At 41.1% G+C, this 11,331-nt stretch overlaps 2 non-coding genes across 2 annotated transcripts; both read left to right on the top strand.

Annotated features, from left to right (window-relative positions):
• Positions 1–9,661: 9,661 nt before the first annotated feature.
• TRNAD-GUC (transfer RNA aspartic acid (anticodon GUC)) lies at positions 9,662–9,733 on the top strand. Its single transcript has one exon. It is a non-coding gene; the product is annotated as a tRNA-Asp (tRNA).
• Positions 9,734–10,206: 473 nt separating this feature from the next.
• On the top strand, positions 10,207–10,280 carry TRNAI-AAU (transfer RNA isoleucine (anticodon AAU)). Its single transcript has one exon. It is a non-coding gene; the product is annotated as a tRNA-Ile (tRNA).
• The last annotated feature ends 1,051 nt before the right edge of the window (positions 10,281–11,331 follow it).

The following is an 11,331-nucleotide window of genomic DNA, read 5'->3' as shown; positions in this document are numbered from 1 at the left end:
CACCAACAAGGAGGAGGTGGAGTAATGTTTTGGGCTGGAATCATGGGGAGAGAGATTGTCGGCCCTTTTAGGATCCCTGAAGGGGTAAAGATGAACTCCATAATGTATGTTGAGTTTCTCAAACAGCACTTCCTTCCATGGTTCAAGAAGAAGAACCGTGCATTCCGCAGCAAGATCATTTTCATGCATGATAATTCCTCGTCTCATGCTGCACATGACACATCTGCATCTCTGGCTGATATGGGCATAAAAGGGGACAAACTTATGGTGTGGCCCCCATGCTCCCCTGACCTCAACCCCTTGAGAACCTCTGGAGCATCATCAAAAGGAGTGTCTATGATGGCGGGAGGCAGTTCACATCTAAGCAACAGCTCTGGGAGGGTATTCTGTCCTCATGCAAAACAATTGCAGCAGAAACCATCCAAAACCTGACAAATTCAATGGACTAGAGAGTTCAGAAGCTCCTTTCGAACAAGCGGTCCTATGTGCAAATGTAACATCACCTAGAATAAAGTTTTGAGTTGAAAACTGTTTGATTTCAGTTTGTAATAACCTGCTAATGCTTATAATTTCAAAAATAACCATTTTTTTGTTCTTTATTCAAATGAAAAGGTTGAAATCTCTGCTGTGCATAATAATTTGGAACATGCATTTTGAGTGCAGTTTGAGCTTTTTATTTTTTTAAAAATATACTGTTATCATAGGCAGTTTGTACAAAAACCTTTCAATTGTACTCTAATAGTTATTTGACTGGAAAATTACAATGACTGCAATTCATATAGGTAATTTGGGAAAATCTGAGAAAATATTATTTGCATAATAATTTGGAACACAGTGTATAGTTAGTTTTGTGAAAAATTCTCTGAAGCGCTCAGTGTCTAGTTTCATTATTGCCATTAGTTATGCGCTCTTGTGATGACCTAGGTCATTTCCCTAGGCCTGTATAACTAAGATGACCGGACCTCTTGCCTCTCTCCCTACCTTGATTACCCCCATTAATACCTGTGGCCATAGCAGGCCTCTAATACCTCTCCAGTTGAAATATGTGTTATGAAACTCTAACTTCCTCCCGCTTGGGTGGACTTTCGCCCTTTTTTCTGTCCAATATATGTACGAGTGGCCTATCACCTACACTGTTGGTTTAGCGTCACCTGTAAAAGAAATAAACCACGTTAGGATAACAAGTCCGGTCTTATGTATCTCGCCAAACACGTGGATCGCCATCTCCCTATCCTCTGAACTTCCGTTTCTGACAGTCCTGCTCTTGCTGCTTCCGTGGCCGCGCCTATGCGGAATGAGTGTGTCCTGTAATCTTTGGGGTGGTTCCCTGCTGATGTTATGCATTTATTAAATATAGCTTGGAACTGCTATCTTGATAATGGCGTTCCATCAATGTGTGATAGGAAGAAATTACTTTGTGATCTGACGGTTATATATGTTTTTACTATTGTTACCCGACTCAGTGTACCGTTTGTGGGTTGTAGAAGTGCCCAAGTGCCCCTGCCCGCTGGAACCGTTTTCGATTGGCGTATGCGTAGACGTATTGCATTATTGGCTATGACTACGTCCTGGTGTAATAAGCCTCCACTGGTGGTAATTTTGGATTGAGGGACTAATTTGCTTATGCATAGCGCCCCGAAGAAGGCGATCGCAAATGCAGTAGACACTAGTGTTGCTTCAAATTGTGAGTGTCATGTTAATGGTGTTAGGGATATGATGTGAGAAATCAGTTTTAGTGACACGGGACGGGACGTCTACACTCCTGACTTGGCTGACCCCTTTTCCACCCTTTTATGGATTGTCTGATGATGAATCTCTTTGTCACATCTCCCCAATTCAGTAGTTGGAAGTGAAATGCTACTCTGGTCAGACACCGCTGCGCTGACGCCCCTGATATGCCCCTCATCATTAGCTGGTGGAGAAATTCTATGGTGACTTGTAATCTGGCTTGTTCACATTGGTCAACCCGTCTGCCTGCTACTAGTCGTGTTCACTCTTCCCACGCCTTACCGTATGCTTGCCACGTTGACGGGGCAACTGACGCTCTGATTAATGGCATCAACTATTCGCCACTAGATCCCATAGGGAGGGTGGGCAACTGTTGCCCGATGGGTGGGCGTTGGGGAGGAGCTCTGTGAAAATCTGCCAATTGAATTGTGATAAAGCGTTAGCAGCAGCTTTAGACCCCTCAGCATCGTGGCTAGCGAGGACCCATGCATTGTGTTTTAGGCACAGGAATGCTAGCCGGCGTAGACAGGAGAGACGATGATGCCATCTTATTAATGCAGTGCGCTAGGCTGGTGTTTTTTGTTATGAAGCGTATATTTTTTTTAGCCAGGAGCACGCCCCATATTTCTATTGCTACCACTATTGGGAAGAAAATTTTTTTTCCGGGCTAGATGCGGCTAAAAATTATTATTAATTTCAAAGCTGGTGGAGCTTGGTATAGATGGCCTAATACAATGAGTACCACACACTGCTACTATGCCCAAAATTATTTTCCAGGCAAGATGCAGCTAAAAATTATTAGTAATTTGAAAGCTGGTGGAGCTTAGTATAGATGGCCTAATAGAATGAGTACCACACACTGCTAATATGCCCAAAATTAGTTTACAGGCAAGATGCAGCTAAAAATCATTATTAATTTGCAACCTGGTGGAGGTTAGTATAGATGGACTAATAGAACAAGTCCCACACACTGCTACAAGCCGAAGCCCAAATATTTTTTCAGATCTAGATGCAGATAAAAATTATTTTGAATTTGCAACCTGGTGGAGGTTAGTATAGATGGACTAATAGAACAAGTCCCACACACTGCTACTACGCTCAAAATTATTTTCCAGGCAAGATGCAGCTACAAATTATTAGTAATTTGAAAGCTGGTGGAGCTTAGTATAGATGGCCTAATAGAATGAGTACCACACACTGCTAATATCCCCAAAATTAGTTTACAGGCAAGATGCAGCTAAAAATTATTATTAATTTGCAACCTGGTGGAGGTTAGTATAGATGGACTAATAGAACAAGTCCCACACACTGCTACAAGCCCAAGCCCAAATATTTTTTCAGATCTAGATGCAGATAAAAATTATTTTGAATTTGCAACCTGGTGGAGGTTAGTATAGATGGACTAATAGAACAAGTCCGACACACTGCTACAAGCCGAAGCCCAAATATTTTTTCAGATCTAGATGCAGATAAAAATTATTTTGAATTTGCAACCTGGTGGAGGTTAGTATAGATGGACTAATAGAACAAGTCCCACACACTGCTACAAGCCGAAGCCCAAATATTTTTTCAGATCTAGATGCAGATAAAAATTATTTTGAATTTGCAACCTGGTGGAGGTTAGTATAGATGGACTAATAGAACAAGTCCCACACACTGCTACAAGCCGAAGCCCAAATATTTTTTCAGAGCTAGATGCAGATAAAAATTATTTTGAATTTGCAACCTGGTGGAGGTTAGTATAGATGGACTAATAGAACAAGTCCCACACACTGCTACAAGCCCAAGTCCAAATATTTTTTCAGAGCTAGATGCAGATAAAAATTATTTTGAATTTGCAACCTGGTGGAGGTTAGTATAGATGGACTAATAGAACATGTCCCACACACTGCTACAAGCTGAAGCCCAAATATTTTTTCAGAGCTAGATGCAGATAAAAATTATTTTGAATTTGCAACCTGGTGGAGGTTAGTATAGATGGACTAATAGAACAGGTCCCACACACTGCTACAAGCCCAAGCCCAAATATTTTTTCAGAGCTAGATGCAAATAAAAATTATTTTGAATTTGCAACCTGGTGGAGGTTAGTATAGATGGACTAACAGAACAAGTCCGACACACTGCTACAAGCCGAAGCCCAAATATTTTTTCAGATCTAGATGCAGATAAAAATTATTTTGAATTTGCAACCTGGTGGAGGTTAGTATAGATGGACTAATAGAACAAGTCCCACACACTGCTACAAGCCGAAGCCCAAATATTTTTTCAGATCTAGATGCAGATAAAAATTATTTTGAATTTGCAACCTGGTGGAGGTTAGTATAGATGGACTAATAGAACAAGTCCCACACACTGCTACAAGCCGAAGCCCAAATATTTTTTCAGAGCTAGATGCAGATAAAAATTATTTTGAATTTGCAACCTGGTGGAGGTTAGTATAGATGGACTAATAGAACAAGTCCCACACACTGCTACAAGCCCAAGCCCAAATATTTTTTCAGAGCTAGATGCAGATAAAAATTATTTTGAATTTGCAACCTGGTGGAGGTTAGTATAGATGGACTAATAGAACAAGTCCCACACACTGCTACAAGCTGAAGCCCAAATATTTTTTCAGAGCTAGATGCAGATAAAAATTATTTTGAATTTGCAACCTGGTGGAGGTTAGTATAGATGGACTAATAGAACAGGTCCCACACACTGCTACAAGCCCAAGCCCAAATATTTTTTCAGAGCTAGATGCAAATAAAAATTATTTTGAATTTGCAACCTGGTGGAGGTTAGTATAGATGGACTAATAGAACAAGTCCCACACACTGCTACAAGCCGAAGCCCAAATATTTTTTCAGAGCTAGATGCAGATAAAAATAATTTTGAATTTGCAACCTGGTGGAGGTTAGTATGGATGGACTAATAGAATGACGCTATGCCCAAAAGGTTTTACTTCACTAGGTGCAGTAAAAAAAATTGTATTCTATACACAGGTGGTGTAGCTTGCAACACAGATAGGCTACTCCACTAACTAACACACACTGCAAGAGGCCAAAAAGGATTTGCTTTGCTAGATTTAGCCAAATGCTGTGAAAAAAACTTGCACAGCACTGGCACAGACCTGCCTGGCAAAAAGTGATAGGAACTGATGTAACCTAGCCCTCAAAAGGACTGCAATTACAATTAGTCTTTACTCCCAACCTATCTATTTAAGAGCACAGACCTGCCTCATAAAAGTGATAGGAACTGATGTAACCTAGCCCTGAAAAGGACTGCAATTACAATTAGTCTTTACTCCCAACATATCTATTTAAGAGCACAGACCTGCCTGATAAAAGTCATAGGAAATGATGTAACCTAGTCCTTAAAAGGATTGCAATCACAACTATTCCCTACTCCCAAGTTATCTGTAGATTTGTGCGAAAATTGGCTTGAAATTAACAAAGTATAGCACACACAGCAACAGCGGTGCCGTCTAACACGCAGCTGCAGCAGTGAGAAAATGGTGGCGACGGGGAAAATGGCTGGGTCTTATAGGGCAAGGACATGTGACATACACTGCCAATGACACATGCCCTTGCTTGTGTGAAAAAAAGCAGTTCGCTCCGTGTGTGCACTGCTGATAGGCTGACAGATTGCACCTCCCCACTGTAAATGCGGGAAAGAGAAAAAAAAATGGAGATCTTCATTATTTCTGCAGAGATCCATCCCCTGACCCTCCCCCCGCCCCGCTGTACACTCAAACTGCATATTAACATTAATTTTTAGCATTACTGAGAAAAAATCCAGTTATGGTTTTGGTGCACGAACAGTTATCGAACATAACCTCGAACAGCCGAATTTTTTTCAAATTGTTCGTGTTCGCCAAACGGCTCGAACACCGCCCAAAACAGCTCGAATTTGAGATTGGCGAACAGTTCGAGTCGAACACCGCTCATCTCTAGTAGGCAACCCTAGAATGGTCTAAATCCAATTGACTACTGTGCTACTGAATATAATGTAGCCTAACCCTTAGGAAGGGTCACCTTGGGTAAAGGTGCAACTACAGGCATATCGTAAAGATTCCTGCCTCCACACTTCATGAAAACACGGACTAAGGGCAGGAGCCACTGGCCAGTTTTTGATACCTGAAGCTCCAAATAGGACATACTTATATCAGATGTCCATTTAATTATTTCCATAGTAACATGAAGGCTATATGATTCACAAGAGCCAAAACCCAATTATCTGATTCCTAAGGATCTCCAGTGGTGTCATATACTGTAAATCACTCCTCAATAATCACATCATTAGGTTTTCAGCTACTGCTAGAATCTTTACGATTTGAATGTAGTTGCACCTTTACCCAAGAGTTAGGCTATATTATATTCAGTAACACAGTGCTCAATGGGATTTAGACCATTCCGGGGTTGCCTACCCTCAGATTGTCATCCTAACGAAGACCCATGTTGGGGCCAAAACGTTGGTTTGGATATAACTTTTGAACAAATAAAAACATCAAAAACACGAATATTCTTCTGTTGGACTTTTTTTTTTTCTCATTTATTGAGTGCCAGAGTTTACCCTATAAGTGAATAGCATATTTTTTCTCCAATGCACCACATAGTGGTTAATCTTGGTCCTACCCTTATTATTATATAGACCTGATGATTCTGTGCGGCCAGCAAATCACTGTAGTGCCACAACCAACATGGCTACGGCATTACAGTGTGTGGCAGGCAATCCCTGCATGTTCATTGGCTCTCTAAAGAGCGCCACACATGCAGGGAGGGGATCCGAGCTCCCGCCCGAGCAACCAGGAAATTCTCGCGGAGCGCCGAGCATCTCGAGCAGTGAGATGCTCGAGCGAGTACCGAGCAGTGGCGAGCACGTTCGCTCATCACTAATGATAACCCATGCTGGCATTTGTTATGAAAAAAACCCATCAACAATTGAAAAAAAAATTTAATGTAATAAAAAGGTTGATAGTATAAAATATGAAAAAAGATTTAAAAAGCTTTGATATTTTCAACTTTGAAACACTAGGGGGGGCAGCTGCTGACATTTGCCATAAAAATCAGATGTAATGATGTCTTGCTTTACGGTATGTGCCCACGATGCAGAAATGAAGCAGAAAATTTCTGCAGCGTTTCTGCATGTTCTTGGCAGTCAAAAACGCTTGCGGATTTTACACACGCGTTTTTACATGCGGATTTGACTTGCGTTTTTCAAATGCATTGGGACCTCAAATCTGCATGCAGAAACGCACAAATAATGGACATGCTGCAGATTTTTCCGCAAGGAAAATCCACTGCGGAAAATTCCGCAGCATGGGCACAGAACATGCAGATTTTCATTGGGGATCATGGGGCACGGATTACCAAGCGTTTTGAAAGCGTTTACGCAGCAGAAAATCCGCATCAAAAAAACGCTTGAAAAACGCATAGTGGGCACACAGCCTTACTGCATCAGTAAATGTGGGCAGGATGTGCTGACATACTGTACGTCTTTAGTTGGTGACTACAAAGTGATACTGACATGCAGACAGCAGACCCTGTCACAGAAAATCATTGGTAGGGCCAATTCTTGCTTTCCTGCTAAGGCGAAAATTGAAATGGCGCCCTTCGCCATAGTGCAATTTAAACATGCAGTGAAATACACACAATTACTCCATTATTATTTTTTAGGGGGGGTGTCATTTTTTGTGTTTTGTGGTGATGATTGTATGGTAAAAATGACCTGGTAGCATGATACTCTATGTCTGTATGATTATGGTGATAATAAAGTTGTAATTCAGAAGTTTGGTATGTATCACAATTTTCTGACGCATAACATTTTTATTTTCTCCATTGATCGAGCTGTGTGAGGAGTTGATTTTTCGCATGCTGAGACAACTCATTATTTTGCAGTACAATGTTTTGATCGTTTTTTCTACATTTTTAGGGAGGTGAGGTGACCAAAAAATACACATATCTGATATTTTGACTATTTTTTTCTATTTATGGTAAGGGATAATTTATTTTACATATTGATTGACTGGACTTTTAAAAATTCAGCGATACCAAATAGTTTATTTTTATTGAAGAAGAGGTGAGGGTAGAATTCTATGTGTTTTTTTGCATTTGAGTGATCAGGGTCAGCATTAGGAGGGGGTGTGCGCTGACTACACCCCACCAACACCACCACCACCATAACACCTCCTTCTATTCTAAGTTCTTCAGCTGCTGTTAGTTGTATCTGTTCTTGGAAAAGCTAGTCTCAGGAATATAGTAGATCCAAAAATCTTTAACTTCTGTATAACAGAAGACATTAGGGAGGGGGCTCTTGCTTGGCAATTTGCTACTCTTTGATCCTTACAGATATGCGAGTGCGGCAGTCATATCATTGCTGCTGCAGCACCCAGATCACAGTAATTACTGGTGAGTGCTTCTTCACGTCCAGTCACAAGTACTGCGAAGGCAAGTTCATCCAGTGATGTGCACTACTACTCACCACTGGATGAAGTCACCACAACAACCCTTGTGCCCAAACCTGTTGAGCGCTCACCGGTAATTAGGCTATGTGCCCACGATGCAGAAATGCTCAGGATTTTTTCCTGAGCGTTTCTGCATCACCCTGGCAGAAAAAAACGCATGCGGATTGTAAATGCGTTTTTCCTGCCAGGGACATGTGGATGTGAAGCGTTCTTCACATGCATTTCCGCATGCCGGTTGACAAGAGCTTTCCAAGCGATTTTAGCATCACTGGGAAAGTGCTTGACAACTTGGTCACACTATATAAATCCATGCAAACTGCATGGATTTATATAGTATGACCGAAAGAATGGTAAAAAATAAAAAAAGAAATATATACTTACCCTCTGATGGCCCCCGGTGTCTTGTTTCCCTCCGTCCCGGCAGCAGTACACTGAAGGACCTGCCGACGTCAGCGTCGCGTGACCCGTCACATGACTATGACTTCAGCGCAGGTCCTTCAGTCCATCGCTAGCTGCCGGCATGAAAGGACGAGTGCAGCGGGGGCCGTCAGAAGGTAAATATAATCTTTATTTTTTATTTTCTTCTTTTTTTCACAGTTTCTATGGTACCCGGGTCCGGAGGAGAGTCTCCTGTCCTCTAGACCTGGGTATCATCCGCACATTGGAACGCATGCATTCCGCATATCCTTATCTAGTGAAGCGAAATACACGCGTTCTAATGCAAGTCAATTGCGGCGAAAACGCAGTGCTTCCGCTAAATAATTGGTAGCGCTGCGTTTTTTTCCGCAATGATAATCCGCAGCGGAAATTTCCGCAGCATGTGCACAGCACATGCGGATTATCATTGGGGAACATGGCAGGCCTTCTACCAAGCGTTTTTTAAGCGTTTCTGCATCGTTTTTGCCGCTGCGTAAACGCTTAAAAAACGCATCGTGGGCACACAGCCTTACTGTGATCTGAGCCGTGCAACTGCAATGGTTTGTTCCTCTCTGAGCACCAAGTACTGGCAACAGAAGATAATTGTAACACAATGCTATGCTCTAAGCTAAAATAAAATGGCACTGGGCTCCAACTACAGCTGTAAACTGGGCACACCAGATGGCCAAAGTATAAGTAACAGGGTCAGCAACTAACTGCAGTCTCTTATGGCTTGGGGCTGCAATATACTCACACACCAGCAAATAAATATGGCAGCCCCCAGTAACTTAGTAAAAAAAAAGTAGTAAAAAAAATGACACTAGTTAATTTTAAACAGTTATAAATATATTTTTAACCTGAATTCCAAACATAAAAAAAAAAATAATATCGTGACACATTCCCTTTAAGGAAATTGTTCTAGAGGAAAAATCCAGAACTAATCACTTGTTTGACTGTGAAAAGTATACAGAAATGCTTATTCACCACATGATGGCAGCATTGCACTTTAACTTTTCTAACATGTCTTTAGATGTATGAATACCATAGTTATGAACCACCCAAAAGAGCCAGTCCTCGTTAGTATAGTGGTAAGTATCCCCGCCTGTCACGCGGGAGACCGGGGTTCGATTCCCCGACGGGGAGCTCTACTTTTTTTTTTTTTTCACATATGTATATTGAAAGTTTTTTTTTTTTCCTAAGCGAAGTTCTTACAAGAAGTAAAGAAAGTGCAAGAATTTAGCACAAGTCCAAATCATATATTAAATACAGATAACTGGCTAGATATCTCAATTGACTAGGGGGTGGTACCCCGGGCAGTGTCTAGCTTTGTTACTGTATATTATTTATTAATTATGTATTTGTTATGTTGAAAGAGTTAATAGAAAGAGGTCAGAGCAGAGGATCCCCCCCCCCCCGGTGTAGTCAGCTATGCTAACTGGCCATCTGTGGATACTTACATACTAGTACTAAATTTGTTCTTAGAATTTATGCTAGCATACTTATATGTTGTTTGTTTTATATGGATTAATACATTGGAAAATACATGCACCACCTTTGTTCAGTTTCCAAACCTATAACTATACATATAACTGTGTATACAAATGCTCAGCTAAAATGGCCGGTTAGCTCAGTTGGTTAGAGCGTGGTGCTAATAACGCCAAGGTCGCGGGTTCGATCCCCGTACGGGCCATAAATTTTTTTTCTTTTTATTGTGTTCCTATATATTTAAAACAAAATGTAATTTCATATTTATATTTGATTCTTTATCTTCTTAACTTGTTATACAGATTTTTTTCACTTGTTAGTCATAGTACATAGTATCATAGTACTGATTAATGTCAAACTTCACAGTAATATTCCTGTAGAATGTAAGCCTGTAAGGGCAGGGTCCTCTTCCCCCTGTACCAGCCGGCTCAACACTGTGTAAAGCACTTTGAAAAGTCTTCACGCCAGTTTGAAGCTACTCTACCAAAATGGGTGGAGCTGGGGAGAAGCCGGGATGGGGCATGGGTATGCATGCCCATCAAATTCTGCAAAAGTGACTTTTTTTTTCTTACACTAGAAATTCTGCACATGAAGGTGAACATCACTGAGAAGATTCACCAAATTTATTAAGTGATGTCTTAACCCCTTCGCGGCATACCTATATGTCATGGTCAGAAAGGGGTTCCCAACCAATAATGTATAGTTACGTCATGGCGATTGTGTGGGGCACAGGAGTTGTGCTTGCATGATTGCACCAGGAGCTCGGCATAAGTGATAGCCAACCTCCAGCTGTCACCGATAGGAGCGGGGCCCACACTTGCCTCGGCTGTTTAAACCCCAAAATGCTGTGATCAATATCGATAGTATCATTTAGGAGGCTAGGAGAGGGAGTGGGCTCCCTCTACCTTCCAAATGGCACCCTCCCGACGTCATCGCGAGGGCCCGATGTTAGTCATGGTAACCTGATGTCCCATGATGACCTCCGACTCTGCCAGCTATAGTGCCCTGTTAGACCATGCCAGGAGCATGATCTAAAAGGTATAATATATTGCAATTCTGGTGCACTACAATGCATTATATCAGTGTTTAGAGTAATAAAAGTTAAATTCCCATAGAGGAACTTAGTAAAAAAAGTAAAAAAAAACTTAAATTATAAAAAAATCTATATAAAAAAAACATTATGCTCATAAATATGTATATTTATGTAAAAACAAAAAATGTGCATATAGTTTGTATCGCCATGTCTGGAATGAACT

Source organism: Phyllobates terribilis, unplaced genomic scaffold (assembly GCF_046119375.1).
Source record: "Phyllobates terribilis strain yellow unplaced genomic scaffold, ASM4611937v1 Scaffold_11__3_contigs__length_659146591, whole genome shotgun sequence".
NCBI lineage: Eukaryota > Metazoa > Chordata > Amphibia > Anura > Dendrobatidae > Phyllobates > Phyllobates terribilis.
This window is presented reverse-complemented; position numbering and strand designations above follow the sequence as displayed.